We start from the raw sequence: 6,026 nt of genomic DNA, 5'->3' as shown, positions 1-6,026 counted from the left end.
TCTGCAAAGCATTAAACACGTTTTACTTTGTTCTTCATCTGTTGATTTCTCTTTCTAACTCAGAAATGTAATTGGTTTTATTGCGCTGGTTGTGTCAGACTGCATTACCTGTTGCTCCTTTTGCTCACAGTGTGCAGTAGCGCTGTTTCTGCTGGGGGCGGCACACATATGGAAGTAAAGCAGTGGGCAGGCTGTTTAAAACTGAGGGAATATATTTCAGGGCAATAGAAAACCAGCAGTGAAACTTCCTGCTGGAGCACTTTGAATTGAACATGTAAGTGTCTGCTCTGTGTGTAAACTGTATGTGTGAAACCAAAGAGCTAGTCTGTACATCTGACTTCTAGCATGGCCTTTATCATTAGTATAACAGAAAGACCATTATAGTCAACATACAACAACTTTCCAGATGTTGTATATCCATTGATGATGTGGCAAAAGAGTATACATCTGTACATCTGAGATAACATTACTTACACACATACCATAAAAGCCACTTATATTGCAGCAATATTCTGTATGTTACAGATAAAACTTTACTCAGCAGAAACCTCCACTCCACATTTAGTGCTGACTTGTCTTCCAGTCGTGGAGTCTTTTCTGCACTGGTCTACAAGTTTTGCCAGTGGCAAATAGTATCCGCTTTGTTTCAACCCAGTCATTAAAACAGTCTTTTGATCATTACAAACAATGAGTGGTTTCTCTTTGAGATGCTGCTGTGAAATGATTGGCCTCATTATTTCATTAAACCCAATGTTCTGCAGGGTTTAAGAGGATGGTAGTTGAACATAAGTGTGTGATAATGACAACCTGCTGCAGTATGTGTTCAAGGCAGACTTTCTCTCTTTTGACATAAGGCAGTTTGTAAGAAAGGTTCTACATAAATATCTATTTTTCTTCTTCTTTAGTTACTCTTGTGTAGATACAACTTTTCAACCAAGTTTTAACGATAACGTGTGCCGCTTATTTTATTACCCTGCTTTAAGAATGAGGTTGAGCTCTGACTCACATTTATGCTTAACGTTTGCAAGTGTGTTGGGTTGTACTATCACATTTTTTCATGTTTTTGCATGTGAGAGTACTACTTAGAAATACAGCAATGTATAGTTACCACTTAGCAATTTCAAATATCAGTGTATGCCACCCAAGCATTTCACGGATGACCGAAACAGAGTTTTATTGCAGTTTTACCAAAACATCCTTTAAATTGGTAATTGAAACCAAAGAAACCAAAATGACTTTCTACAGTTGACTTGATTTTCTCTCATGACTGGGAATGCATTATGTTATTATCTTGACTTCCTCTTGTTCAGAGACCAAAGGATCGACAGGCTGTCCACATTGCCTTCTCTCGTGTAGGCCTAATTGCTGCCTGGCTTAATAACTGACTGTCTCACACACCCATTTTTTCTGTGGTTGAAGTACAGTGAGAAGCAAGACTCCTCTGGGAGACTTTACCATAGGGAGACTTTACCATAGGGAGTCACGCAAATGTCATAGATCAACATTTTTTATACGTTAGTGCTAAATTCTCGAATATGACACAATCTTAATTTGAAATACTGTAATCCTGAGTCCCCAGAGGTTATGTACTGTATAGGGTGATTACAGCAGAAGGAATGAGGTTAGAGAATTAAATGGTTCCCACAATGATGCATTATGTTAAGTGCAATTGGCAAAGATCTGTGACGTGGGAATGGTCTGGTTATGGTTATCAAACCATTCCCCCCCCCCGCCCCCACCTGTATCTCTCTCTCTCTCTCTCTCACACACTCACTTCCTGTCCTTGTTCCTTTGCTTCTTTGCCATCCTTTCAGGTTTAAAGGGGTTTGATAGAAGGTGGCATATGCAGTGATTTTTAAAAAGGAACAAAAAAACAATGGGGGTGGCAGTAGCTCAGTCCGTAGGGGGTTGGGTTTGGAACTGGAGGGTCTCTGGTTCAAGTCCCTGTACAGAGTGGAGAACTGGAGAGCTACCAGTTCACCTCCTTGAGCAAGGCACCAAACTGAGTTTCACAGAAGAATGTGTTTACCTGTATTAAGGCTTGGGTATTGCCAATGATTTCCCAAATCGATTCAGATTCACAAGGTCTCGATTTGATTACATTTCTGATTCAATTCAATATCAGTTAGGTTAGGGAAATTTCACTTACAATACCAATTTTGCTTGGATATAAAAGATTCTCAGACAACTTATGCTGTAAATTTCTACAAGCAAACAGCAACCCTCAAATATTTTCATGATGCACCAGGTTAATGTTTACATAAGAAGTTGACCCCCAAAATGTTTCTGGTGGTTTATACATCCATGGTGAAAAAGCATATATTAAAAGATTGATTTAGAGATTTTATTAATCGATATCAGATCACTCAAACTAAGTTTTTTTTTTTCAAAATTTTAATTAGGGAATTGATTATTTGAACCCAGCCCTATGTGTATTACATTTTACAGACAGGCCTTGTTGTCTTAGTGATTCAGCCTCACCACAGCACCTATGCTGTGATTTTACCTCTCACTGCTCATGTTTAGTTTAGTTTAGTTTAGTTTAATGTTAATGTTAATGTTGTGGACAGTCCCCTTTAATTAACTGCACAGTAAAAGGAGCAGCTTTAGTACTGTACTGCGTTACATTTTACCCGTGCTTACCTGTGTTTATTGAATTGACTCAGAGAGACAGAGACAGAGGGAGAAACTTGTCAACCATCACCTCTTTAGTAGAGCTGAAGAAGAAAGACATCTCTTTAATAAAATGGAGCCTTAATCTGGTCTTGTAGCATTTGGAGTTTGCCAACACCACATGACTGAAGAGCATAGAGATATAAAATTGTAAAGAAAAAAAAGAAGCACTAGATGAATAAAGAAGTAAAGGGTACACTAGAGGCACCAATTAGTGGACAGCAGGGCAAACCTAAGTATCTGTGTCACAGCCGTCAGACCGATTGACAGGCCACCAGCTGTCAGCACCATGACTGACACCTGCCTGCTGATTGACACCTGTTGCCTACCTGATTGACAGCTGGTACCGAGGACTCCAGACAGTTGTGCCACTTGTGCAGTCCTCACAATGGACAATGGCGCAGCTTCTTTTAGCTTTTTAATTATTTTTTTGTTGTTCGGATGTCGTAGAAACGAGCGGTTGCGGCACTGAGCTGCTGCTGTCTGGTTGTGTTTCTATTAAAACACAGTTCATAGTTTACTGTAACTTTGCCAAGTCTAAAATACTTCTAAAACATGTTAGACTTGACTAGCAAGGTTAGGTGCTAGCAGTTTTGTGCAGATGTGTCCATCATTTTCCTTGGGAATATGAACAAGAATTATTTTTATATACAATTTCACAGACCTCCAGAACAGTAATAGCCTGTGTTAGAACCAGGCCAATATATTAACATGACTTATCACAGATATATCAATATTGATCTCCTGGAACATAATGAATATACATTGCAGTAGATACATCTTGTATAGTGTGCAATTTTACGTATTTGAACATTTTTCCCACCAATTCAAGTTCAATATTTAAAATGTTTTTGTTGTATTTGTGTTTTGACTCATAACGATTGGTTTACTTTTAATGTACACTCATTTTACTGCTAATGTCATGGTTATTAGTGAGTTTATTGATCAACTGTGTGTATGCATTTGCCACAATTCTATAATAACCAAATGCCAGGTCAGGTCCATAAATATTGGGACATCGACACAATTCTAATCTTTTTGGCTCTATACACCACCACAATGGAGTTGAAATGAAACAAACAAGATGTGCTTTAACTGCAGACTTTCAGCTTTAATTTGAGGGTATTTACATCCAAATCAGGTGAACGGTGTAGGAATTATAACAGTTTGTATATGTGACTCCCACTTTTTAAGGGACCAAAAGTAATGGGACAATTGGCTGCTCAGCTGTTCCATGGCCAGGTGTGTGTTATTCCCTCATTATCCCATTTACAAGGAGCAGATAAAAGGTCCAGAGTTCATTTCAAGTGTGCTATTTGCATTTGGAATCTGTTGCTGTCAACTCTCAATATGAGATCCAAAGAGCTGTCACTATCAGTGAAGTAAGCCATCATTAGGCTGAAAAATCTAAACAAACCCATTAGAGAGATAGCAAAAACATTAGGTGTGGCCAAATCAACTGTTTCGGAACATTCTTAAAAAGAAAGAACGCACCGGTGAGCTCAGCAACACCAAAAGACCCGGAAGACCACAGAAAACAACTGTGGTGGATGACCAAAGAATACTTTCCCTGGTGAAGAAAACACCCTTCACAACAGTTGGCCAGATCAAGAACACTCTCCAGGAGGTAGGTGTATGTGTGTCAAAGTCAACAATCAAGAGAAGACTTCACCAGAGTGAATACAGAGGGTTCACTACAAGATGTAAACCATTGGTGAGCCTCAAAAACAGGAAGGCCAGATTAGAGTTTGCCAAACAACATCTAAAAAAGCCTTCACATTTCTGGAACAACATCCTATGGACAGATGAGACAAAGATCAACTTGTACCAGAGTGATGGGACGAGAACAGTATGGAGAAGGAAAGGAACTGCTCATGATCCAAAGCATACCACCTCATCAGTGAAGTATGGTGGTGGTAGTGTCATGGCGTGGGCATGTATGGCTGCCAATGGAACTGGTTCTCTTGTATATTTATTGATGATGTGACTGCTGACAAAAGCAGCAGGATGAATTCTTAAGTGTTTCGGGCAATATTATCTGCTCATATTCAGCCAAATGCTTCAGAACTCATTGGACGGCGCTTCACAGTGCAGATGGACAATGACCCGAAGCATACTGCGAAAGCAACCAAAGAGTTTTTTAAGGGAAAAAAGTGGAATGTTATGCAATGGCCAAGTCAATCACCTGACCTGAATCCGATTGAGGATGCATTTCACTTGCTGAAGACAAAACTGAAGGGAAAATGCCCCAAGAACAAGCAGGAACTGAAGACAGTTGCAGTAGAGGCCTGGCAGAGCATCACCAGGGATGAAACCCAGCGTCTGGTGATGTCTATGCGTTCCAGACTTCAGGCTGTAATTGAATGCAAAGGATTTGCAACCAAGTATTAAAAAGTGAAAATTTGATTTATGATTGTTAATCTGTCCCATTACTTTTGGTCCCTTAAAAAGTGGGAGGCACATATACAAACTGTTGTAATTCCTACACCGTTCACCTGATTTGGATGTAAATACCCTCAAATTAAAGCTGAAAGTCTGCAGTTAAAGCACATCTTGTTCGTTTCATTTCAACTCCATTGTGGTGGTGTATAGAGCCAAAAAGATTAGAATTGTGTCGATGTCCCAATATTTATGGACCTGACTGTATTGTTATCTGTGTGACTCACAAATACCAAAATCATCACCAGCCTTAAAAATCCCATATTAGTCACCCTGTAGCCTGTATATGTACAAATACTTTTTCATCAAGCTTCTTTTGTGGTACGACAATATCGCCAAAAATGGTTCTGATTTTGGTCTGAATAAACATGATGAAAGTCAGTTACTATTGTCGCTTACTGTGCCTCGCTTCAAGGTTCAGGTCTGTCTTGAGGCAACTTCCCCACGTTCTGCTCTAAACAGGGTTCACTCACAAAAAACATACACACATGCTTGTTTTCCCTGTACCTTGAGAAATCACAGTACGATGCATTTTCTCTCTACTGTATGTCACAGGTTTGGCTTTTGTTTGACACTTAAATTGTACATCTTGTTTCACACTGCTATTAATTCATTTAGTTTATTTCTACAGGCGCAAACATTTCAGGTGACTTCACAGTGATTCCAGATTTCTTCTATTTGTCTTTAGATATATAGATAGATGATTTCTTTTTACAAAATCAGAAAAATCCTGATCTAGATGGAAACTGCACAGCATGTTATCAAAACACATTCAAATCAGAGCAGCTTTGGCCTTCAAAATTGTGAGTTTCGGTAGGACTAAACCCTTGAGGTCAGAGAAATTTAACGCCCCTTTTATGCGGTATGGGGCCGGAGGTAGACCACCTTTATAGGTTATATGATATGTGGGTCAT

Source organism: Sander vitreus, chromosome 5 (genome assembly GCF_031162955.1).
Source record: "Sander vitreus isolate 19-12246 chromosome 5, sanVit1, whole genome shotgun sequence".
Classification (NCBI taxonomy): domain Eukaryota; kingdom Metazoa; phylum Chordata; class Actinopteri; order Perciformes; family Percidae; genus Sander; species Sander vitreus.
Note: the sequence above shows the minus strand (reverse complement) of the source record.